The sequence below is a fragment of the Lissotriton vulgaris genome, chromosome 3_1 (genome assembly GCF_964263255.1).
Source record: "Lissotriton vulgaris chromosome 3_1, aLisVul1.2, whole genome shotgun sequence".
NCBI lineage: Eukaryota > Metazoa > Chordata > Amphibia > Caudata > Salamandridae > Lissotriton > Lissotriton vulgaris.
Window position 1 is genome coordinate 1,230,821,808 of NC_141689.1, and position 27,709 is coordinate 1,230,849,516.

General features: G+C 44.9%; 1 protein-coding gene and 1 pseudogene across 2 annotated transcripts in view; one reads left to right on the top strand and one right to left on the bottom strand.

Annotated features, from left to right (window-relative positions):
- Window positions 1-27,709, bottom strand: part of PRKG2 (protein kinase cGMP-dependent 2) — an 898,053-nt gene that overhangs the window by 189,522 nt on the left and 680,822 nt on the right. The window lies entirely within an intron of this gene.
- LOC147727694 (small nucleolar RNA U3) lies at window positions 6,805-6,888 on the top strand (annotated as a pseudogene).

The following is a 27,709-nucleotide window of genomic DNA, read 5'->3' on the forward strand; positions in this document are numbered from 1 at the left end:
TGAATGTGATGAAGATTGAATGTCTCCTCCTTACACCTAAACCCGACCCATCTAACTACCTTCTCTACAGTAAATCCTTAAAATCTGCATATGTCACTCCAGAATGTGCCACTTCTGCTACATTTCTTGACTACTTCTTGACTCTGCCCTCAGTCTTAGAAGCCTCATCCAAGTCATGGCGAAATCTGCCATTTTACACTTTCATATACTTTAAGAACTCAAACACAATCTCTCCTTCCAGGATGTGAAGTTCGCACTGGAGGCTTTAGTGATTTCTAATCTTTATTATGGCTTCTCCCTCTTGAATACACTACCAAAAAATTAACTAGATCATGTTGGAACAGTGCTACGTACTTAGGTCAGGATCCTCGCTAATACAAAAAAAGGGATTGCATCACCCCTTTACTTTTTTCCCAATATCTCTTTATTCAATTTTGAGAACAGTAAAAAACTGAACAGGAAGTAGAAAGAAAGTGAGAACAGGCGAAAAGCTTCACGCTTTACCCAAACCCCCCATTTGACAATCCTTGATAGATGCAACAATTGAACAGCCATATAGTGTAGTTGCCAGTTGCTGTACAATAGAACCCAGTGGGTAGCGTTAGCCTCGTCATGACAAATGATGCTTTATCACCGTAGCCCATTACATTTTTCCTATGTTAGCCCTTGGTGTACCACACAGTCATGACCTATGTACTACCCCTTCACTCGACTACTTTAAATGACCCTGTATCGAGGCAAGTTGCACCATGAGACCTGCCTGCCTTACCTTCGATCACTCCCTCTAGAAGAATGCTTTTTGCTCTTAATTAAATATTTACTACTTTATTCCTGCTCAAAAATTACCATCATATGTATTTTCTACTAATGCACTATGTCCTTAGCTCCACTCTCATTGTACCTCTGCTTGTATGACCAATGGTGCCTTGAAAATGTTGTTTTGTTCCTTGTTATTTTACACTTGTACTCTAATTACTGACAACCTAGTGGTCTATTCTTCATAAGTCCCTACATGTGTCTTATGGAAATTGCTGCTTTATTTCATCTAAATATTTATTCCTGTGATATTTCTAAGTACCGTGATTACTGCCAATCCAGGACATATCCATTGGCCCACTGAAATATATTGCCTAATTTGTGTCCTGTACATTGTTGATATTGTTGACACTCCTATACTCTTATCCCCTGAGAACCTCTGACATACTTTAAGCTGGTAAACAATGTCTGCTCTATCATACCTACCAGTCAAGCACCATTACCTACTTTATATTACATGGACACCAGCAATCCCTGTCTCCAATTTCTTTATTACAGTTGAGTTGTACTGTCTCTTGAGAAAATGATGTAGCTGTTCATTTGTAATAAGTTATTACAGATGAGTTGTGATATCATAATGTCTGATGTAAGAACCAAGGTGAACATTAGGTCACAGACCATCATTACAGCTGCAGTTTATACACTTTTCATTTTTATGATTTGTTCTTCTAAACTAAAGAGTGATCAGCACAAATGAGACGTTTTTTGCAACATGTTTATTTCTTGCATGCCATAGTTCATTACAAGAAGGAAGAAGCACTCTTCGCGTTACTACTCTTTCTGAGATACAGTCTTTGCATTTTATCTGAATATACATTAAACACATTCTAAAATGTTTTATGACAGTCAATGAACTACTTTTTTGTATGATTAATGTTGGTGTTTTTAAATCCGCTTTAATTCTTCATGTCTGTAACCATACTGTCTCTTTGATAGGAAGGATCAAGGCATCAATGGTTTAAGTGGTTTGTGGGCTGGGTGATAGTGTGACTATGCAATAAGTAAAAGGACATTGTAAGTTACCGCATTTCCATGACAACCTTTGGCCTCGTTTCTCCATATGGTCACAGACCTCTGTGGAGACGTATAGTATCTCTATAATGTGAGGCTGGGGATACTTTATTGCATATGTAAATGTGTTTGTACAGTTAACCCCTTCACTGCGGCGGCTATTCCGCCGCAGTTCTAAGGGGGCGGGGCGGAAATGCGGCGGGCGCATGCAGGTGACGGAACCGCTCCGTCACCAGTGTCGGTTGCGCTGTGCTTATGATTGAGCGGTTCCGTCATGGCCCCGCCTGCTCAATAGACCGCTCAGCGCAGGCGCAGAATTCCCGCCGCGCAGGAGCATCGGGCGGGCCATGACGGAACCGCTCCGTCATCAGCACAGCGCCACCGCGGCTGATGACGGAGCGGTTCCGTCATCAGCAGGGGACGGGTTAATACTCTGTGAATCCCAAACACTGTACTGTAAACAACTTCATTTATACATTGGACTGCTGAATGAAATTCACACTATATAATACAACAAATAAAAACATTTGCTCTGAGTCACCTTCTTATGATGAAAAATAAGTCAGGGGCTCCAAAAATGACTGCTGGTGTCCCCACCTGCCACCACCAGCATAAATTAAGCACTGATATCTGCTATGTTACCTCATGTGCTCAGTGGAATCGAACTTGTCTGTCTTCTATTTCCAATACATATTACAAGATTTAAGTACGGTGTCTTTTCCCTGCTATTGCTACTCTAAGGTACACTTTACCCCCTTCTTGACCACCACTTCTGTGCCAGTTGGAGGACTGGGGACGCTACCAGGTTACTTGTTAGTTCATTTGGTGCCATTCCTTCCAACACTCTCCTGAGACTGTGAAAGAGCTCTTACATACTCAAATGCAGTGACAGCAAAAGGTCATGTGCTAGTTCCTCCCGGCTGCCTCCTCTCTCTCAGAGATGGAGGGGCTGTTAAAGTATTTGTGGTTCCCATCATTCTTCTGGCTATGTGGGCCATTGAACCACCTTTTTGGGTCTATCTTAGCTAACACTTTAGTTGTCTTCCCACTCTCTTATATTTACAAGAAATTAACATATACATAATGTACACAGAAGAGCTTGGGTCAGTTGTCTTCATCTGTTGACCTGGTAAACTCTCACATTTTGTTTCTGCCCACCAAAGCTTCCAGCATGGCGCAATGGGCAGTGTACAATAACTAAAAATAAAAGAAAGTGGTAGGGCCCAAAGTCTTGCTATGGGTGCAACTGCAGCTTGCACCGTCCACCACCAATGCCAGTGCTGCAAAAAGCCAGTAGCAATGGTCTGGGTGCATTCTTATTATTATTTTGAGTAGATTGCTAAACTGATGTGCTGTGCTGAAAATAGGCAGACAGTGCCACCATGTGGTAGACTATCATAAAAAATAGTGCCAGTGTTAGGAATTAAGCGCCTGCAAAAACCAGCACAAATTAAGCACTGGCCCATGGACTGCCCATTTCAGCCATTTGAGCTCTTGCACTTTGATGGTATTTTTCAAGAATATCTGTGCTCATCCACCCAAATAAAGTTCACTACAGACCCAGGCTTTTATGTTACCTGTTTCTTTCAATTCTTTCATATCTTTTTCATTTTTTTAGACATCCTTGTTTGTTTGAATTTTGTTTTCAGGTTATAGTTATTCAAAGCCCATTGTACATTTCATTTGTGCCAGTAAGAATCATATTCGTTTAAGCTGTGTAACACAACTAAAAAGGAGTTCTAAATCTGTTTTATGGACATCTGTCTGCCAGGGAGCACCCATACTGTTTAAGTAAACCTATATGCGATTGTTGTTTTTAACATTTCAAATGTTTACTGTACGCATATGGCCACCATCTTTAAGCAGCAACATGTCATCTTCTATCACTTTCCTGTGGCAGATGACTTCAATTAAAACAAAAAAAACTGTGGGATACATATCTCTTTTGTTGAATGAATGCAATCTATGGCCTTTTGAAATGTTAATTGCTAGTTTAACCCTAATTGTATAGAGCATACTACTTTGTTTTTTCCCCTTTAAAGATAGGGCTTAAAAATAGCAATTTCCTTATAATTTACTGCAAAATGAAAACGGATATTTTTTTCTGGGATGTGATGATTGTAACCATTCTTACGGTGAATCATAATATAACATAACAAGACAGAACATAACATAAGGGAGCTCATGGCACACACGTGTCTGCTCTGCTCCCTGTGCAACCCAGCAAGGAAGCACACTGTTACGCCCCTTGGATCTGAAAATGTATAATTTATGATCATTACATTATGCAGTCAGTGAAGGAGCATGACGCGGGAGTGCCGCAGACGACCAGACCTGTAGCAGACTTCTTCAAAGCACCAGGCAAAACAATAATTTGGCATTTGAGTGCTCCTTTTCCCCTAGCAACAAGGTCATTTTCTACCGTCTTGTACCCTTTGTGTCATTTGTGGTGTATCCATTTCATTCTGGTTACCCTTTAGTGTGACTAGCACGGAGAATCATTAGGGGCATGGCCATGGCTTTGGGTAGAAGGGACTTGTTTGAAGACCCTTTACAATCTTTGCCGATCATAGAAAAAAAAAACACTGAGGCCCATGTACTACACCCAATGGGAGGAAGAGAGATGGGAAAGGGTATCGGAGCTTCCTACTATGGCTTTATATATGCAGCTTAAACCATCTAGGAACATCCAGCCATATTGTTGCATGACGCACCCCATTACCAGCACTTTATCATTCTCCGGTTCCAACAAAGTCTCTTCCATAGATCAGCCACCTTTCCCAGTGTAATGATTGGTTGCAAGACTTGCCACCCTGCCCATGCGATCAGAAATCAGCACAGAGCACTTTACTTGCAATGTTTTTTGTACTTTTTATTCTCACTATAGGTTCTCAATAGGTACCACATTGCACAGAACCACTGCACTTCCTACAATCTATTGGTTCAGAGGAGACCGCGATTACCAGAGACACCTTTCTGAAGCAGGTGTTACAGGCTTCATGTCGTTGAGTCCCCCCTATGTGTTTTGGTGTTAAATGATTATAATAATATACCATTTCTGACGGTTAAATATTCTGATAGTGTTTAGAGGTACTGTATTAATAGTAAACTTAATACAAAGATGAAATATGTCCTTTGCCTCGACCACAACTACCCCTCGAGTTGTGATTATTTATGATCACTTTTTTTTGTGGCCAATTTATTTGTCGAAAAAGTCTTCAGGCAGGCTCTCCAACCAACATATCTCTTGGACTCTATTTTGTGTTTTATTCCTATCCTGATTGTTTATTTATTTTTATTTTTTTACTCAAGGATTGTAGATGACTTTGTACTGTTTTATTGTGCTTTGTTGCTTATGACTGTGCTGTACTTTTGTGGTCTATTTCAATATGATCGAATACAGTTACATGGTATTGCATGGAGAATCCAAGGAGCTAAATAACTGGGACTATGGGACTATGGCTTCCCTTCTGCCTGTCAGCATCATCCTGGCAACCACACGCCTGGTGGCATGAACAGTTCTAACAGTAAATGTAAAGGGGTCAACTCAAGGTTGTGCAGCTCTGACATTTCCAGTTACAGTCATATACATTACCAGTAACCCTTCAGGGAACCCCGATTCATCCCAAGGCCAAAGAATATGCAGGCAACATGGGTGACCCAGGGGCCCATCTTCTCATCCTGCTGGGGTGCCCCATCAGTTTGCATTACGCCACTGTCCAGCAACATTTAAAGCACAACTTATATGTTCTCCCTCTTGATGCATTCATTTTTTTGAATCTGGCACTGAAGCCCTATTTCCAGATTCCGATAGCCTCAGCTCTTTACAGAACAAAACCTGCCAAATTCCTTGAATTTCTCCGCTGTGCAAAGTACAACGGACAGACTTAATCCATGTATATTTCTTTTTCATTTCTGCCATCTGCACTTAATAAAAACAATTTCAGCAATTGTTTTGATTCCGAGTTATGTAAACGTTGGAGTCATCATAGTTACATATTTCAGTGATTCTTTGCCAAATTCGTGTATTAGGGATACACCTGGCGTTGATGGAGCGAGGCCATTTGAGTTCTGAGGCACTTTTTTTCTACCCGTCTTGTTGTCAGGAGCATTCCGACAAACGGCGCATGTGTTTCATTATCACTCTCTTCTGTGATAGGTCAGTGCCCTACTGCGTGGTGTCCAATAGGGCATTGACTCAAATTAAGACTTGGATTTACTCACGCATAGTAATGGACCTGTCTTTGGTTTGTGCCTGCTGCTCTGTCTGCAGGGCACTAGAAAGCAAGTGGATGGAGTTCTGCAGAGGACATCATGAGACAATTAACAAGCATTGGCAAAGACAAAAGGGCAGGCATTGGATATCGGCCTTTGTCGATGCTTAGTTTGTTTTGTCATGGGTTTTGTGAAACTTTATTTTTAGGGGAAATGCTGGGTCCTTGTCAATATAAAAAAAATGCCAAATGCAAAAATAATCTTGTCCGCAAAGCACACATTGAGTTAGTGGTCAATGACAATGAAGAGAACTACTTTATGTGTGGATGGGCTCCTTGTGAAAGGGAAGAATGCTGACACTCACAGCTCAGTTAGCCAGTGGCCGAAGTGAGTTGACCCACTACCCCATGCTGCAAGCTGCAGTGAGCAGAACAACATTGCAATTGACACAGCAGCAGAACAATAGATGAAGGGGCATTTCTGAAAGCCCCTAAAAATAAGTCTATTATATGTAATTTTAGTAAAATCAAATGGTCTTGTTTAACACCAGACCTAAAAATGGTGTCCACTGCCTGTCTGCACAGAGCACACCCATTGGGGCGCCCAGCACAGGCAAGGGCTGTGTGCCATATTGCTTAAACTGCGCTGTCCCAAGTGCCAGTGCTGGGAGCAGTGCATTCAGCACTGACAACCCAGTAGTTTGAAAATCCCTGTCTGTCTTTAAAATGCAGAGTGCCTAGTATCACTTGAGGAGGGGTAGTGAAGACTATACTTTCAGGGATCATTTCTATAGTACTTAACTGAGGAGGGGTAGTGACCCCCTCAGGCTGGTGCAGTGTGTGAGGGCCCAGCACTGCGTTACCGTACTAGAACTTCATTGCCAGAATACATTTTCACATAAATATTATATCCTCAATATGGCTTATACAAATATCACCCCATTCGAGGTAATAATATAAAATCGTACGCTCAATCACTTGTTGTTTTGTTGAGGACAGCATTTTGCCTTAGGGTATCTTGGCCCTATGAGAAACCCTTACACAAGAGAACATCAATACTATTTCTAGACTAACGTCACTGGCTTGTTAAGGTGAAATATAGAGGTAGCAGTTCCTCAGGCAATGGGCTGGAGAGACCCTGGATAGGTGGAATCAACGTCGGGCCAGACTGAACATAGGGGAGTCTGAGGAATCAGATCATGGTGCCCTCTCCCACCTTGTAGAGTGTCATGCCTCATCGTTGGGCGGTCCTCGTCAAGCCAGCGCTGAAACTCATGACGGGCCTGTGGGCTCTTTGGTGGACCTCTGCCTCACGAAGGGGTGATTCTCCCTTGACTTTTGGATGGAAACAACCTCTCTGCGTGACAGCAGGTGCAGTATACATTGTTGATGTGGAGATCCAGTATTCACATACGGGCCCCAACTTCACACTACGTAGGGTAGGCACTACTTCTGTCCTGATGAAATGCCAATTGACGGCTCTACAAGGAGTGCCCAGTGATGAAGCATGACACCCTACCGGGTGTGTGATGGCACCTTGATCTGATCATTCATTTCCCCCGGTGATCCGTCTGGTCGGACCTTTGTTTCCACCTATCTAGGGTCTTTACAGCCATTGCCTGAGGACCTGCTCCCTCTATATTTTTTGTATATTGACTTTGGATTAGTAATGGTGTAGTACCTCATTAAATATTACTCCTTGTCCCTCTCTTGATTAATTGAAACATTGAAAAACATTCTGACAGAATTTTCGAATTGTTAAATTGACGGTTGGATTTCAAAGCATTCCTAAATTTTGATAGCTCTGTTTCTATATGGATTTTGATGTAAAAGGAGTTCCATTTTGGGGCGAAAACCTCAAAAAATGCCCATCCACCTATTTTGGGAACTTTGCAGAAACATTTCTCCAGATCTAAGGGAATGGGAGGGAATATGCCTGTGGAAACAATTTGATAGGGAGCATGTGTACCCTTATTTAGTGCATTTGGTACAATACATAGTGTTCTGAAGATGATTCATATCCAAATAGGTAGCCAGTGTAGTGAGGTTAGGGCTAAAGAAATATAATTGTGTCTTCGGGGGCAGTTGTATGACAGAGGCACTCTACCACGCAGCCCAAGCAACAAATGTGTCTGAATAACTCATTCCTTTACCACGCATGCCTATACCACGCATGCCTTTACCACGCATGCCTTTACCACTAGTATTTCATAGTAAAGGCATGTTTGGTAAAGGAATATGTGGTAAAGTTCACACTCCAGTCCCTCCACCCTGAATCCTAAAACCATGACCCCTACCCTATGATAACCCAACCCGAGCCCTAAAAACGACCCCCACCCCTAAAACCTTAAACTACACAAACTCCCCTCCCCTGAGCCCTAAAAACTGTACCCCTGACCTGAAAACTGCCCCTTTTCTCCTCTGCCCTAAGCCCTAAAACTCAGCCCCTACCTTAAAACCTACTCCAAACCCCCTGTCGAGATCTAAAAACTACCCCCTGCCCTGAGCCATAAAACTCGGCCCCCTACCCTTAAACCTACCCTGACCCTTGCTGCCTGCCCTGATCTCTAAAACCGGCCCTCTCCCTTAAAACCTACCCCGCCCCAAAAAACAGGCCCCCTTACTTAAAACCTATCACCCTCCCCCAACCCCAACCCCAGCCCAACTTACCTTGCTGCGTCCCAGTCCTTACTGCACCTCTTCCCTTACGGTTCCTCTCCCCACCCACTTAAGACACCTAGAACGCCCACTGCCTTAACCACACATATGCGTGGTTAAGGCATATGTGTGGTTAAGGCTAACGTACAGCTTGCGGGGAAACGGCATGCATGCTTAAAGCGGCATTGTACAGGCTGTTTTCCCTTCTGAGGCACATGCGAAGCCTAACTGGTGAAGGTTGCACTAGCTACAGCTTTGTCACTATATAATTAGACAAGATCAGGTAAAGTACGCCACAATAATCAATGTGGCCAAAATAACAGCATTTATTCTGCACCTAATGGGTTGATAATTTTAAAACAATATTTAGGAGACAATATTTATGCAAGATGATTTTTCTGACAACTGCATTCTGACATACAACCACGCTGGCACAGGGTGCCTGGGGCTGGTGGGACGCTCTCCTAAATGGCACCCTTGGAGGGTGTATTGACTGTGACAATTTATATGAGGTGTACAATTGGTGGGTCTCACAACAGCCTATTTGCAACTGCACCCAAGTCTGTACTAGAATTTGAAATATGGTCTGCAATATGTATATTTGAAATGGGTGAAGTGCCCATTGTATTGTATTGTAATTGCATTTATAATGCGCTTACTACCCCTGACGTGGTGTGGAAGCACTTTTTTGGTGAGTAGCACGCTACTCCATAACCCATAAAGCAGCATCCCGGATTGGACTAACGCCACCTCGGGACCTAACATTGCCATCGCCATTCCCCAAGGATACAAGATCTCCCGGAAGAACCGCCTCATCCGCTCTGGGAGGGGATCACCATTGTACACAAATCAAACCTCCAACTGAGCACACTTTCCAATAAGCCCACAGACCAGATGGAACACCTACACTTCAAGATACCGGCCAGCCCTACCACCACCCTCAGGGGAACCCTCATCTACCACCCCCACCCTGGAACCCGTGGACCATTCACCAACTCCATCACAGACAGAATCACCCCGCAGGCCATCGCGTCCACCAACTACACCTTGCTGGGAGACCTAAACTTCCACCTCGACAACCAACAAGACCCCAACACCACATCCCTCCTGGACAACCTCCACAACATAGGACTCCGCCAGATCAAGACTGAGCCCACGCACTCAGCAGGACACATCCTCGACCCCATCTTAAGTACAGGAAACTCCATCACCTTCAGCCACACCACCAAACTCCTGTGGACATACCATTGCTGCATGCATTTCACCTTCAGAACACCCACTATCCACAGAACCCAGCACCTGCTCCCATGCAGAAATTGGACTAGAATAACAGACGACCAGCTCACCACCTCATTCAGCAACTCCACTCCAACCATCACGGACAACGATGACCCCAACACCGCAGCCCGAACCTTGCACAGATGGACCTCCAACTGCGCCAACACCATAGCCCCCCTCAAGAAGAACAACAACACACACGCCCAGAAAGCCACCAAGTTCACCACCCAGACGCACATGCCGCTGCCTCGAAAAGGCCTGGAGGAACTACAAATCTACAGAAGCCCACAACAACTTCAGAGCCGCCACCATCGCCTACCACCAACTCATCAGAAATACAACAAAGAAAACGATCCAAGACAGAATCTCCACACACGCACAAAGGCAAAGAACTCTTCAGCATCATCAAGGAGTTTGCCCAACCCATCAGCAAATCTACAGTCATCCCTCCCTCTCAAGACATCTGCGACAAATTCAGCACCTTCTTCCACCTCAAAATCAAGAACATTTACGACAATTTCGACAAAGACAGCCAACACACAGAACCCTCACCAACCACCCGACACCTTAAAGCCAACGATTGACAGTTGGACAGCCCTCACCACCAAAGACACACTGAAGCCGATGAAGACAATCCACTCCAAGACCTCCAAGGACCCCTGCTGTGGTTCTGAAAATTCTGGGCCCTGCTATAATATGGTACCGGGGCCCAACAACTCGTGTCACGAAATATCATCGTACCCTGACGAATTTGGTGTCGGCAGACCGGTAATGATTAGTACATTATCCCTATGCATTTGTGTCCTGATTGACTGATGCTATCACCCTTAAATCATGGTTCCCGTCTCAAAAAATTGATTGAGGCCGAGTTTGATCCAAAAGGACACGTCCTCCTTAGCTGACTTCCCCATGACCTGGCCGAGCTGACTCCACTGCCTCCAGCTGAGCCTGTTCGGACAGTCCCCCGCCCAGTGGCCGAGTAAGATAGCATCAAGGCACAACATGCCATAAACCATTCACTACATACAAACCATGTTGTCCACACACATACACCTGTCCATGTTTCTTGTTTATGGCCGGTTTTACGATGAGGAGGTGCCCGATTTTATTGGGGTTTCATCGATATCTGATGGTAGTTCTGGGCCGAGCTGGGTAATCTATCACAAACTGGACACACGAAATTGTAGGCTGGCCATCGTGACTTTGCTTTTTCTTTGTTGCACAAATATGTATATGGTTGCGTCATAAAACAAAGAATTCTTGCCTGAAGTGTAATATTGTGTATAAAAGGAGAAGACTAGTTCTGTAAAAACTAACAGTCTCCTGAGAATCTACATCCCGTGCTGTTGTACTTCTAGGACACTTGTTACTTGGTTGCAGCCAATAAAACTCGATCTCTGACTTCACCTAGAAGACTCTGTGTTTCTGTGGTCCGGAACAGGGAGAACTCAGAGGTCTTCGGGTGTTATCCCCTGGCACCACCGGGTTCCTAAAAACCCGGCACCTCAGTTGGCGCCCAACTCGGGCGGTATCAAGCGGTGACGGTCCAAGCCAGATGTTCGTGAGGAGCTTCGTGTGAAAATTCCAGAGGACGGCCAGCCACTTCAGCGACCCGTGTATGTCGACGTGGTTCCGAAGGTCTTTGCTGCGAGGTTCCCCGCGTCCTGACGGCTACGAAGGACTGCTGCCCTGACTATCGCCCTGTTTTGGACCCAGTGATCCTTGGTAGAGCGAAACGATAGACGAGTCTTCTAGTGAAGTCATCGATCTTCAATACTTCAGTTAAGTATAAGTGGAGCGTCTCCCAGTCCTTAGTTTGATTCTTAGTTTTGGTATCCTTGAGATACACCTTGTTTGGAACTTGCAAGCGCCAAAACCAAGGGATTCGTGTATTCACGAAAATATCGTATTCGATAATCCTTTGAAGTTTGAAGCTAGACTAGGGAGCAAAGATGCCTGGTCTTAGCAGACTTGGAAACTTGTTTTGTCTTGGTTGTAGTAAGGACTCCCGATTAGAGGATTCGTGTCCGGTTCCTCCGATTGGAACTCCAACATATGAACTATATGTGAAGCACGGAGTAGGCCCTATCACATATAATGAAGTGTGGATAAAATACACCAGGAAAGATGGTGTTTTAAAATGGCCCCAATATGGTAGCTTTGACGCAGAAATTTTAGATAATCTCGAGGTCAAACTCTTTAAGAAGAAAGCCCAGCCGGCGATGTTTGACTCTTTTTGCCTATGGCGCAAAGAAGCCAAACAGAAAGAAATGAAATTGGCAAAGAAAAATAAACGAGGTATGTCAATGGTGCAAGCCGCCGTTGCATACAGGGATAATGAGGAAGAGCAAGAAAGTGAACAAATGCTCAGAAGCAAGAAGTTAGCTGTAGATAAATGCTACCCAATGTTGCCACATGAAAGTCAAGGTTCAAAAGAGACATCAGATAAGGATCCATTAATGTCCCATTTACTGAGTTCACCATCCCCATAGGCACTAGATGCTACTGCACCCCCGAAGCGCTTTGTTATACCGCGCCCCGGTGCTAGAAATGCAGTTCTTGCACAAGCACCAGCTCCTCTTCAGCTGGTTCCTACTTCTCCGGCGCAGCCCTTTGCTACATACTCCGTCTACTGTCTCTCCGACTTTGCCTACTGCTCCAACTGTTTATCATGATACTACTTCTGCCACTGCCTCGACTTCCTCTTTACATCAGCCTGTCTTTTCTGGCACATCTGCCTCTCCGCAAGCTTCTCCTTCTGTTCGACAGAGAGTGGCAAGTACTGTCACTGCTCTGTTCTCGCCTTTCTTTGGGTCGCCTAAGACGACCCCTAAAACAGGACGTAGACAGTTGCGTAGTCAACTGCCTGATTATCAGGAAAGAGAAGTATTGAATGAGTTAGCACGTAAATGGGTTACTGATACTGTAAGGTATGATGTTCAGTCTGTTATGGAAGTCTTCCGTCAGTGGGACGCACCCACTCAGAGATATGTATTTGAAGAGATGTGTGTATATCTTTGCAAAGATTTGGAGACAAATGATCCAAAACGCAAAATGAAGGAATTATTCCGTATGCGTTTCAAGTTCTATGAAGGCATGATTGTAGGTGCCGATGTTGAACGAGCAATAGATTTGTTGTTGTCTTATAGGAGTAAGGGAAACGTCTCTAGATCACTGTATGAGGACGACATGTCAGGTAGGAAAAAGGCGCGACAGTACCCCATGAGAGAAGTTCCTCCAGTTTGGAGGGAAGGTGATGCGAATGCGAATCCAGCAATTCTGCCACATTTCCAGCGTGTATGGGTACATGTCCCCTGGAAAAGATCCGAAGTTTTAGCACTCAAGCAGACATTGCCTGATCCCCGTAAAAATCCTGCAGGGTATTATAAGGAGTTATCGCAGACTGCCAGCTCATGAATAATGAATTAAGCAGATGTAGACATGTTGTTTGGGAATGTTGTTCCACAGCCTTTATGGAATAAGATTCGTCATACAGATCATGACCAAGAATTAGGTGACACATGGGCTAATATCACTGCTGCTGATGCTAGACAAGTTGGTGGCTCTAAGCCTGAGCCTTTAGTAGCAGAACTTCCTGGTAGAATTATCACATATATGAAAACTTTAATGCCTGAATTACGTGTGAATTGGGACAAGTTGTCTGCGTGCAAGCAGAAGAAAGATGAGAATGTGTCTGACTTTTTCACGAGGTTTGAAGAGACTTTCGTCGCCCACAGTGGTCAGGATATGGCTACCGAAGGTGGCCAAAGATTGTTTGTAGACAAATTCGTACATAATTTGCTTCCTGAACTATGTAATAAATTGAAAGATTCAGAGAGTGCTTGGGCTGTTTCCACGTCAGCGCAGATTCTATCCACAGTCCAGTACTACGAAAATAGGCGCAAAGACGAGCTAGATAAAGCAGACAAAAAGACAAAAGATTTGAAAAATAAAGTCCTTCTCCAGCAGGCCTATCCACCTCGTAATAATAGTCAGCCCGATTATCAGCAACGTCAGCAGTATTTGAGAAACTCACAAAGAAATGAGTCTTCTCAACAGCGTTTACAGTATGGTCCCAATCAGTGTGCTTATTGCAAAGAAGAGGGTCATTTCAAGAATAGTTGTCCAGCTTTATTGCGACGTTTAAATGGTGTTTCTGGTGCAAGAGGTAGAGGTGTTCAACAGGCTCCTAGAGGTAAGGGCCGTGGAAATTTCCCCCAGAATACTACTTATTTTCCGCCTCAGAATTCCATGAACAGCTTTGACCAACAGAATAATGCGTCTTCTAGGTCAGCTCAGTACTATGCTGATGACTATTGCGCAGAAAACGAGAATGAGGGTAATAATTGCTAGGACAGCCATGGACAAAGAGAGGGAGTTGTTTCAGTTCCAGTAGATCAAAATGGACCTTATGTTGAGGTGATTACATCAGGAGTGTCAGAACCTTTTCTGCTGGATACTGGTGCTACAAAAAGTTCTATTATGCACTCAAAACTTCCTGGCGCACCTTTGTCTGGCGAAATGAATGTTTCAGTAGGTTTTTCTGGCGCCCCGGTTAGAAACCCGATTTCTAGTCCTATGTCCCTTTCTGTTGGGCCATGTGAATTAGAAGCACCCCTCATTCTTACAACAGGTTGCGGTAAAAACTTGTTAGGTTTGGACTTATTAAAGAGATTATATGCGACTTTGTATTGTTCTCCTTCGGAAGTACAACTTACACTAGGTAAGAAAGTGATCTCCCCAATGTATTTGTCAAGGGAAAATATTCCAACAGAATTGTCATCTCTTCCAGATATACTTTGGGCTACTGGTTCTAATGACGTGGGTCTTTTGGAGATAGCGCCCTATGTCGTTACATTGCGAGCCAATGTTAGGTTGCCACGTATTCCGCAATACAAGATCTCTAGAGAATGTGAAAAGGCGTTGTTAGCGATCATTTACGATCTGATTGAGAAAGATGTCATTGAAGAGACAACAGGTAACATTTGTAACAGTCCTATTTTGCCTGTTTTAAAGCGTACTGATCCGTCTCAGCCACCTCTGTACAGATTTGTGATTGATCTTAGAGAAGTGAATAAGATTGTTGTGCCACAGTTTCCAGTTGTTCCCGATATTACTGCCCTATTGACTATGGTTCCAGCTTCAGCCACTTGGTTCTCGGTGATTGATTTGAAGAACGCTTTCTTAGGCATCCCGATTGCCGAGGAAAGCAGAGATATTTTTGGCTTCAATTTAGGAGGACGAAGCTTCCGCTTCAAACGCGCTCCTCAGGGCTACTGTGAAAGTCCATCCATATTCAGTCAAGCTCTGAAAGCACAACTTGACATGATTGTTCTACCTGATGGTGCGACTCTGATTCAGTATGTAGACGATTTACTGGTCGCAGCAGATACTGAAGAGATTTGCAAGGAAGCCACATTGTCATTGTTGCGTCATTTATGTGACATGAAGCACAAAGTCTCTCTTTCGAAATTGCAATTTTGTCGACAAGAAGTGACCTACTTAGGCCACATCTTATCGAAGGAGGGAAGGAGACTGACCCCAGAGAGAATACAGGCAATTGCAAGATTGAGTGTCCCAAGGACACAGAGAGAAGTGCGTGCTTTCTTGGGCATTACATCATATTGCAGACAATGGATACCGAACTTCTCATTGTTAGCCAAACCTTTGCTGGCACTAACCTGTAAAGATACACCCAATCCTGTGCCTTGGTCTGATGATTGTCAGAAGAGTTTTCACGAGTTGCGTGATGCATTGTGTTCGGCTCCTGTGTTGGGTAACCCCGACTACAGTAAGCCTTTTACATTATACGTCCATGAGAAGGAAGGTTGCGCATTATCAGTCCTGACACAATCCTTTGGGGACAAACAGCGTCCATGCGCGTACTTTTCCGCGACTCTAGATCCTGTAGCTAAGGCATTACCAAGTTGCTTGAGGGCCACTGCTGCAGCAGCTGTCTGTATTCGACAGTCTGCTGGATTAGTAATTAATAATACACTGATCGTTATGGTACCACATGCAGTAGACATTTTGCTAAACAGAACAAGGACACAGCACTTAACTAGTGCTCGACTGTCAAGTTATGAACTGACTCTATTAGCGAGTCACATTCACATAAAGAGGTGCAATACACTCAACCCAGCCACGTTATTGCCCATTCCAGCAGAGACAGATGAGGTCGAAAAACATGATTGCTATTTTAGGACAGAAGAAGAGACAAAAGGGAGAGTAGACTTGCAGGACACTCCCCTTCCTGAATGTAATGATGCTTTATGGGTTGATGGTTCATGCTTCAAGTTGCCAAATGGTGATGCGACTGCAGCATATGCGGTGACAACATTGCACACGATTGTAGAAACTGCACGTATCCCCCATAATTCTGCGCAAGCAGCAGAGTTAATTGCACTTACAAGAGCGTGTGTGTTGGCAAAAGGAAAACGAGTGAATCTGTACACAGACAGCCAATACGCCTTTGGCGTGGCTCATAGTTTCGGACGATTGTGGCATGAACGTGGGTTCCTAACGTCGCATGGTGCAAAGATACAGCACGGTCAGCTAGTTAACGAACTTCTCAACTCACAGACCTTGCCACTACAAGTTGCGATTGTGAAATGCAGTGCACACAGAAAGATTCAAGATGATGTTGGTCGTGGGAATGCATTTGCAGACGAAGTTGCGAAAGAGACTGCAAGGAACACAATGAGTCGAATGTATGTCGTAGGTCCTGCGAGATGGATTGCTGATGTGGGTATGTGTGAGGACACTATTGAAAGTGTGAAGTCTATACAATCCGAGGCCACTGAGAAAGAGGTGAATGAATGGAGAGAAAGCAAGGGTAGATTGGATGCGAATGGTTGTTGGGTCGAATTGTCAGAGCATCAAAAATGGCTGTTACCCGACGTGTATGTACTTGCAGTGGTGACGATGGCTCATGGGATGGCTCACATCAGTGTGAAAGGAATCTGTAAGTTGTTGGCCCCAGTATGGCAGAATAGTGGCATCCCAAAATGCGCAGAGAACGTGGTCAAGAACTGTATGGTGTGTTTGAAGTACAATCCCGGTAGGGGAACTCCAACTCCAGCTGGTCATTTTGCACATCCAACATATCCGTTCGAGGTTTTGCAGCTCGATTTCATCCACATGGAGAGGTGCAACAATCTGAAATACGTGCTCGTTGTTGTTTGCGCTTTCTCCAGGTGGGTGGAAGCGTATCCCCTTAAGGACAATACTGCCTTGTCAACTGCCAAAGCCCTGGTCAAGGAATTCTTCCCTAGGTATGGTATGCCTAGAATTGTCTGGAGTGATAATGGAAATGAATTCGTGGGACGAGTGATGAAGAGAGTGTGTGAATGTCTAGGCATACACCTGAAGTTCCACGCTGCAAATCACCCCCAATCAGCCGGATTAGTAGAGTGCTACAACAGCACGTTAAAACTAAAATTGGCCAAGGTCCAAGCCAGCACAGGTCTTAAGTGGCCTGACGCCCTGCCTTTAGCACTCCTGTCCACCAGAATGACTGTCCATTCCAGACTAGGACTTAGCCCTCACAAGATCGTGTTTGGCCGCCCAGCCAACATCTGGGGCGTGCCAAGGCCCAAGAAACTCAGTGAGATAGAGCACCCTGTACTGCTTGACTATTTGCACGAATTGACAACTAAATTGCGTGTTTTACACCAACAGGTCCACAGCTCCTCTCCGCCAGCGTCTGATGATCCAGGTCACACGATCGAACCTGGTTCCTGGGTCCTAGTGCGGAACTTCAGGCGAACCAAGAACGAGGAGCCTCGTTGGACCGGACCCTTTCAAGTCCTACTGACTACCCGCTCTGCAGTACGTGTCCACGGCAAAAGACATTGGGTGCACGGCGCCCATTGCAAACGGGTCCTGCTGTAAGCATGGGCGAATTTTGCGAATCTCGCGTTCGCGAATTTTGCGGATTTGCGAACTCGCAATCATTAAAATCCGCGAATTCTCGCGAATTTGCGGATTTTTTTTTTTGTGTTTGCGCGGGTTTCTGCGAGTTCGCAAGGGTTTTGTACAATGTCGCAAATTGCGAACTTACCTGTCGGGTCGCAAGTTTCGCGAACTTGTTGTTTCTACGTGTCCAGCCTGTTTGGGACACTCTTCTTCATCACTGCCACTCTCTGTCACCACTGCCACTCTCTGACTACTCATGCCACCCTCTGGCCCACCCATGCCACCCTCTGTTTCATCACAGCACCCTCTGGTTGTCCAGTCAGTGTACATTATTGTGGCAACGCAAGCACACCTTCCCTGCCTCAAGTGACCTGAATTAATTTGGGGCTGATTAATGTGTCACAGAATATTTTTTTAGCTGGCACCTGCTTCCTTAGTGCTTCCTGATTAGTGATCTTTTGCACTTGCTAAGTGCTTTCATTGTTGCAAAATTAGTTACAACACCTGCCCTGCCCCAACTGACAATAATGAATTAGGGGCTGATTAACGGATTTGAACCTCCAGCCTGGCTCCTGCTTGTCTCCCTTAGCTGTAATTCAGGACCTTTGTGGCATATGTGTAACTATTCTGAGGTTCAGAGCAGGGTCACATAATAGTTGCAACTGGCAACTGAACTCTGGAGGGGCCCCTCAGGAAGCACTACAGGAAATGGCTACTAATGATGAGCCTGAACTTTTGAACCTGGCAAGTAGTTTCAGTTTTGCTAAGATCGTATTTCTGCAATTTTGCACTTATTCGCGGGGCGCGAAGTTGTACTGGGAAGCCGCGAACTCACGCGAACAGTGCGAGCAGTGCGAGCAAAATCCGCTGCTCGCGGATTTGCGGATTTTGCGGGAGATTCGCGAATCTCGCGGATTGCGAATTTACCGAAAATCCGCAAAATCCGCGAGCGAAACGGATTTTCCGCCCATGCTTACCCCGCTGCCCCTTCCATATGACAGATGGGTCCAGGAGGGAATTGCAGACTCAGAAACTGAATCCGTACCTCGTTTCGTGCCCTTCAGTGATGCACGTTTTAAAGGAACTGGTACAGAAAAGGAGAGCGACCGAGTTTTGCAAGGATTTGTGCCACCGTCAATGCAGTTGGACACTACAGAACCTGAAACTTTGTTTGAAGACAACACCGTACCTGGAAAACAACGGTATAATCTGAGGCCAAGAAAAACGAACTAATAAAAGCAAACTAATAAGATTTTTCTTTCCCCCAAGAACTATTTTTTTGATTTTGCAGCTCTCTTGCCCAGGGAACTTGCTCATTTTTGATTTTCGAACCGCCATCCGGTTCTGCTGCTAGGGTCGCGGATGACGTTTAGGTCAACGGTTCTGGTTGGTCTAAGGGAATTACCCTGGACCAGAGGCGTAGCTAGAGCTTGTGGCGCCCGGGGCTATCCTTTAGATTGCCGCCCCTGGGGGGGGGGTTGCTGGGGAAAAAGGACGGTGAGCACTTGAAAGAGGTCCGAGAGGCACGTAGTAACCGCTAACAGCAATTATTTTCCTACTTTTGGTCCAGCCGCACCTCCGGCTCAGCTGGGAGACAGGGTGGTGCGCCTGGGTATAAAAGTTCCTGCATGAGACTCGTGTACCTTGACATCAGGACATCAGGAACTGTATTTAATGTAGACCGCTCAGTCGGCTATTGCTTTTGCGATAGAGATCATTTTCTTACTTGTGGTTCATCGGCACCTGCGGCTGAGCGGGAAGACAGGATGACGGACTTAGACATAGGTGTAAAAGCCCGTGCTCAATAGTTACTTGTCTAGTAGCGGTTTTGACTCTCCATAAAATTGTGCATATAGGGTTAAAATGCATGCTGCAAAGATCAGCTGCTTTGCACCCGTTTCTGGTGTTTATAGGTTTCCTTCATCTTTATTGAGTGATTTTGCCCATGAGAAAGTGTCACTTCTCATAGCTGCCAAGGTTTCAGATTGCTATGAGTGACATTTTCATAATTTCTGTGTAATTATTAGTGACATTCCAATGACTATGAGTGACACTTTGCTGCAAAAAAAATGTTGCAGTGAAGACGATGGAATCATACAAATGTCAGAAATTACACTCATTTGAGCATAGCTGCTAATGTTTCAGATTGCTTTTGTGTGAAATTTCATAGATTCAATGGATTTACGAAACGAAAGACATTTAACAACTAAATGTATGACAGTTAGAGCTGCACTTTCTTGCGGCCAAAATCATGCAATGAAGTCCATGAAAACAGACACATTTCGGAAATCACAGTGATTTGAGCAATAAGAAAGTCCAACTCAGTAGCATGTGCTTTTAAAGCAATTATTTAATTTTTAAATAATCAGCACCCACCACCCCAACTCAGCTTCAGGTGTGGCTGAACCACAAAAATCAAAGGGTTCTTTGTGACAAAAGAATGAACCCACTGAGCTATCTACATATAATACAGTTCATTACAATACAATATGGTGGTAACTTTATTTGCAGTATGCATATAAACTCTCTGCTCTACTTAATAGTGAGTGAAAACAGCCATGAGACAAAAGTCTGACACAGACAGCTCTCCAGCGTGGATATTAATCATCTGCCTTATCTCTAAGCAAGTCTCATACTGCTTGTAGTACCACTGTAAAGCAAAGATATTAAACCCTTTAACTAAACTAGCAGTCTTGATGATTTATTAGTGCAGACAAAACTCGGAGATGGCCTGCATTTACAGCACAGACAACTTTAGTGTACCCATTTACAAGGCACTATGCTGTGCTCACCATTTTCTTAATCAGCATTTTGAATTTCAGGAGGGGATTATTAAATTAATATCTGACTTACCTGGTGTGGTCTCTTGATAGAATGATCCACTGAGAGGAGCTGCCTGCGAGTCACATCAAGATCGTTAGCCTGTCTCTTTAGAGTCAGACAGCGAGCCGTCCTGCACTTTATCCTCAATCTGTGCCACCTGCTCTCACTACGAGACTCACGCTTGCATGGTGAGTCCGGGGCACTAGTTGGGCTCTGACTGCCTGGGCAGGGCACAGGAACAGGATAGTGTTGAGGTCATGAGGTGAACAGGTGATGATCGATTCTCGAGCACCGGCTGCAGGGGAACAGCAATTAATTCCTCGGTGCCTTGGGGCCCGCTGGCGGGCAGAAAATTAAAACATCCTGTTACAGTCTGGGACAATAGAAAGAGGACCTGATAACACCCAGGAACTTCAACAAAAAGTTAGTTTGGCGCTAGCTAGTTTGTTTTAAATAGCTTCAAGTTCTTTGGCATTATAAAGCCTTCGTTCCAAGCAGTAGCTGCGTGCCTGCGTCTCCTCAATCCCTTCTTTGTCCGTGCACCGACCCGACTGTACCGACCCGACCCTCCGTAGAGAGATAGAGAAGCTGTCACACCAGCCAGCCAGCCTTCCGGAAAGTACGGAAAATGTGTGAATGAGCCGCCCTTGCCCTGCCACCTTATACATTTATATCATAAAAAAACATGCGCTACACTTTCCACTATCTGGAAGTGCTGCGCTTTAGAAATCACACGAGCGCACTTGCCTGCCCGCCTATAACAAGTGGCGCCGGCGTCACAACGTCATGAACGTGGTGATTAATCATGCTGAGGCGCAAGTGAATTGTATAGCTGCAGGCTCGCCCTCGTGACTGCAGGTAACAGGGTGCTGCTGAGCGCACTGCCACTCCCACACACAAACGCGGGACTTTTGGCAATTTTGAAAGCACTCTGTGTTCACAAATAAATTATAAAGGCCGCTGCAGCCACAACAGGCCTCCAGTGCAGCGGCCGCCTCAAAAATAGTGCCGCCTGGGGCGGACCGCCCCCCTCGCCCCCCCCTAGCTACGCCGGTGCCCTGGACTGAACAGAAGCACTCCTTAGCAGAATCAATCTCCCACCGCGGGCAGCAACTAGAGGATGGAGGGGCATATTACCAAGCAATAGCGATAATTATCGCTATTGCTTGGTTAGAGACAAAAATTTACCGCTGAGCTGCGGCGATTTTTACCGCAAATAAACCTTGGTATTACCAAGGTTTATCGCAAATGCGATAAAAATCACCGCAAAGCATGAATATCGCTGAAAAGTCAGCGATATTCATGCATTAGCGAGCTAATGCTCTTAGCCATGTTATCCACCTTCCACTGGATAACATGGCTAAGAACTGCTCAGGGCAGGTGTTAGCTTTTGGAGATATTCACGCTTAGCCCGAATATCTCCAAAAGTTGGTAATAGGAGATAGCGATGTTAGCGACTGTTTTCAGTTGCTAACATCTTGGCACGCCCACTTTGCATGTCATTAGTGATAAATATCACTGACATGCAAAGTGGGGCCCAAGATGGTCGCTATCTCCTACTAGCTGTCGCTAACTGGTGTTAGCGACAGCTAGGTAATAGGGAGATAATTTTATCTCCGCTTTCTTGGCTTTTAAAGCCACAAAAGCGGAGATAAACCCCCTTGTTAATATGCCCCAGAGTTTCCAAGGGTAGAGAGACCTGCTAGGTCTACGAACTTTGAAAGGAAAATATGCACTGTATTGGCAAGAAAACGATTTTTAGTAATATGTATTTTAATGTTGTGTAGCATAATAATGTTTTTGGTGGGCTATGCTCTGTTCATTTTTTGAGTTCCATTCATACACAACACTCAGCCCACACCTCCTCCTACTATTTCCCCGCATTCTTTTCACCCTCTACCCGAACACGAGTCTGCCAGAAGATTAGAATTTGTAAATAATTCATTCGTCCAACTCCTACACCAGCACCAATCTGTAATGAACACCACGAACTGTTGGATATGTGGACTTATGCCACACACAACAGATAAGGGTATTCCGTATTTTGTCCTGCTATTTGGCTACCATGGTCAAAGTCACGACGGCCAGCCTACAATTTCGTGTGTCCAGTTCGTGATAGATTACCCAGCTCGGCCCAGAACTACCATCAGATATCGATGAAACCCCAATAAAATCGGGCACCTCCTCATCGTAAAACCGGCCATAAACAAGAAACATGGACAGGTGTATGTGTGTGGACAACAGAGCCGCCAACACCCTCGCCCCAATGCTTCGCCACACCATCAACCGCTCCCTCGTGACCGCCTCCTCCCCCTATGACTGGAAGCACCTTGAGATCAACCCCCTCCTGAAGAAACCCTTGGCGGACCCCACCGATCTCAAGAACTACGGACCCATGTCCATGCTCATGTTCCCAGTGAAAGTCATTGAGAAAGCCATCTGCAACCAACTCGCCAACTTCATTGAAAAACACAACATCCTTGCCTCCTCCCAATCCGGCTTCTGAAAGAACCACAGCACTTAAACCGCCCTCCTCGCCACAACAAACGACATCCGCTCCTTCCTAGACAGAGGAGAGACAGTAGCCCTCATCCTCCTTGACCTTTCAGCGGCCTTAGACACAGTCTCTCACCGTACCCTAACACGCAGACTTCACAACGCAGGGATTCAGGACAAGGCACTCGACTGGATCCTCTCATTCCTCTCTAGCAGAACGCAGCGGGTCAGACTCCCTCCCTTCCTCTTATACCCCACACCGACCACCTGCGGAGTCCCCCAAGGATCCTCCCTCAGCCCCACGTTGTTCAACATCTGCATTGCCCCGCTCGCCCCCATTGTCAGAATCCACGGACTCATCATTGTTTCATACGCAGATGACACCCAACTCATCCTCTCCCTTTCCAACGAACCTAACGCAGCCAAACACAACTTTCAAGAAGGCATGGAAGCAGTCACCAAATGGATAAAGAGCAGCTGTCTACAACTCAACACAGACAAAACAGAAGTACTCATCATGGGCCCACACCCTGACGTCTGGAATGACACCTGGTCGCCCGCCACCCTCGGAAGCCAGCCAACCCCCACGGACCACGCACGCAACCTTGGAATCATCCTGGACTCTGAATTCAAAATGGACCGTCAGATAAACTCTGTTGCATCCTCCTGCTTCCACACCCTCCACCTCCAACGCAAGACCTTCAAATGGATCGCCCTTGAACACAGGAAGACCGTCACATCCGCCCTAGTCACTAGTACACTTGACTACGGCAATGCACTCCACGCCGGAATCGACGAAAACCTTGCGCGCAAACTTCAAAACATCCAAAACGCCACCGCCAGACTAATCCTCAACCTGCCACAACACTGCCACATCACCCAGCACCTGCGCACACTACACTGGCTCCCATCGAGGCAAGAATCACCTTCAAGATTCTCACCCATGCACACAAAGCCCTCCACAACACCGAACCAGCATACCTGAATAGCCAACTCACATTCCACGCACCCCAAAGGACCCCAAGATCAGTCCAGCTCTCCTGCAACATGGACTCTTGCACCAGAAAGTCCAGATAGGAAGGCTGCTCCTTCTCCTTCCTCGTGGCCAGAGCCTGGAACGTCCTCCAGCTCCACCTCAGACAGACAACATCACTCCCCAACATCACGAGGGACCTCAAGACATGGCTCTTCGATAGACCTCCTCCTTAATTGACAGGTCCCTGCACCTCCCCCCCAGGTCCTTGATACCCTCAGGGGTGAGTAGTCGCGCTCAACAAACCCACAATTGATTGAATTAGTATTGTGAAATATGAAATTAATTTGAGTGGTGGATAGGTTAGTCAGTTATTTGGATTCAGAAGGATAGCAGAGTGGGAGAAGAAGGAAAAAGATTTGCATTTATATAGTGCTTGTTACCTCTGATGGGGTGTTGAGGTGCTTTTTGGCAAGTAGCACGCTACTCTGGAACCCTTAAAGGATTAGTGTTCAATTAGTATAGTGAAATATGAAAGTAATTTGAGTGGTGGATATTAGTCAGTTATTTGGATTGAGAAGGATAGCGGACGGATAAAAGAGGGAAAAAAGGTTTGCATTTATATAGCGCTTGTTGCCCCTGATGGGGTGTTGAAGCGCTTTTTTGGCAAGTAGCACGCTACTCTGGGACCCATGGAGGATTAGTGGTGAATTAGTATTGTGAAATACGAAATTTGAGAAGCGAACATGATTGAAAGGATAGTGTAGGAATAGAAGAGTGAAGGATTTAGATATTTTTGTTTGTGTTGGACGTCATAGCAGTAGGAGGAGGCTTGGGATGAGTAAAAAGGGATGTGGAGGGTAAGAGTCAGAGGGAAGAGTTTAGAAAGGCTTGTTTTGGGGGATCGGTTTAGTATAGAGGTGTCAGATGATGCAAGGAGGGGTAGAGTAGGGGAGAGTCTAGAAAGGGTTATTTTGGGGATCATAGAAGTGGTAAGGGGTTTGGGATGAATGAGAGAGTCGATGTAGAAGATATATTGATAGAGGTCTAGGGTGAAAAATAAGGTAGTGCATTAGAAAGAGTAGTAGAACGAGGTTTGAGATGAGTCAGAGAGCTGAGGTAGCAGATATACTGAGAGAAGTATAGGGGAGAATAGGGTAGTGCATAGGATATGCTGAATTAGAAGAAAATAATAAATATATAGATTCCTAAGTACATGAAAAGTAAATAGATGCATAAAGGAAGTAGATATATGTAAATTAAAGATATTGATAGAGGTGTGGAGTTGTGAAATATGGTGTGGGCTTTTTTCCCTTTCGAAATTTACACCTAAACCTGCAATTGCAAGAAGAAATCACTTTAAAAGTATTTGAGAGCTGTTTAAATTATATCTGAAGCATTGTGTAAAAACCAGAGGGATATCAGCCATTTTACACAAGCATATGGAGAATTTTATAAACATTCTTTTTCACCTACCCGATCTTCACCCTTCCAGAATAGCAAAGCGTACACAGATGGTCAATGAATTTTCTGGGAAAGGTGGCAACTCTTCAGACATTAAGGATATGGGAATTGGAGAGAGCAACTTGTGGCCTAATAGGTAAGGTGTAAGACAGTTTGAAGGTCAAGTGTTTGAGTTCTGGTGTCCAAAAGAAAAGGCATCACTTATGGATTAGTAGTTGAAGAGACTGAATTGATGCCACAAGGGTAGGAGTTCAAGTCTGCTATCACAATAGTTACATTTCTAATTGAATGTCTTTTTCTTGCATAGGGTTGCCTCCAGGCATTTTGGCATACCTGTAAAGCTCTTGACTACAAAACGAGAGTTGAGTCTGGTGTTTGAGAAGGTGATCTCAATAGGAAAAAAGGTGAAATGAACACTTTGGTGAAGGTAATATATGTTTGAAAGGTGGGTAACCCCACTAAAGCCTATGGAGGTGTGGTTATAAAGTAAAAAGAAGGTAATACCCGTTGGATGAGGGAACTTGACAGGTAGATGTAGTATGGCAAGCCATATCCAAGCTTCTATGGAAAAGTGGTAAAGGAGGAAAATATGTTGACACACATTGGTAAAATAAGGCTATTGGAATTTTGCAGTGTGCCAAGATTTTAACATACAGTACAAATTGAGGTGCATTGAGGACAGCTGTAGCTGGAAAGAGATTGACTATCTCTAAATTATGATAGCTGACCTATGGGCTGTAGTTTTCTGAGAGGTGTGGCAATCTTAGCCCAAAAGTGAATGAGCTTAGGGCTGCTACTGGGTACTGGTGCATTGCTGGGTAGATGAAGGTCTAGGCTATGAAGCAAAGGCTACGTGTTGGGCCAAGAAGGGTTGATCGAGTAATACAACACCAGCAATTGTGGAGGGCTGCACAGGCTGACCCCCAGGAAGGTTGAAGAAACCTAGATGCGGCAGCGGCATTTCAAATAGAGGTCATTTGGATATGGTGGCTTTGGCAATTTAGAGGGGAGTGGGTCCTCATTGTAGGAAATGCTCGCAGTCCAGGCCCCAAGATGTAGATAAAAGAGACAAGGGTACTGGATCATCTGCATCTAGTTTGATTGCAGCCAAGCCCATTTTTGAGCAACAGCAGGTGAAAAGGGAGTGGGTACCCTTGTAAGAAGTGCATCTTGTCTTGGCCAAAAATCATGTGAAGGAGATGAGAGTGCTGTGACACCATAGCTCACAGGATTACGGCACCACAGAGACAGCAAGGTGTGGTAGCCTGGTTTGACAAAAGGGCTGTAGCACCCAGTCTAGACCCCAAAAAGTGCAGGTGAAGGAGTTGAGGGTACTGGAGTGTCAGCTGCCATCTTAATGGAAGCAGAAGGGGTCAAGGTCTATGTAAGGAATTGGATTAACAGTTGGGGTGGGTAACTACACAACTCATGGAAAAATCACAACCCCTGTCAGAGAGAACCCTTAAAGTCACTAAGTTACCCTGATCTCAATGCCCTGGCACAGAGCAGACAGTGAATTAGTGAAATGTGTAAATAATTTATGCAGTAACAAAAAAAGTAATAAAGTGAAAATGCAAAACTATAAAAATCCCAAACCAAATTAGAAAAATAGATTTAATAAACAACGACACCAAAATGACAAAAATCCAAAAAGGGGAACTGGGGATATGATTTTTTAAAGTTTTAGATAAAAATGTTGCCAAGAAGCACAAAGTGACAATGATAGTCAATGGGCACAGTTTACTTGGCCCTAGGTGCAATTTGATGATGAAGGAATGGGAGCGTTAGTTGGATACACTAACCAGAGTTGTCTTGGTCAAAGATTTTACCTTCTGACTTAAGTCTTTTAAGTCCCAATCTACCACACAATATACTTCTAAAGCCCCCCAGGACCTTAAAGAAAGCACATAGAGACTCAGAGGGTTTCAGGCTTTGGCCAAACAGCAGGAACTGGGTTAGACCCAGTTGCCACTGGTCAGCTGGGCAGTTGCAGGAAACAGCCTCTTGTAGCTTTTTGTGTCCCTGTAGCTTTAACAGGAGGCCAGCCTTATGACTACTG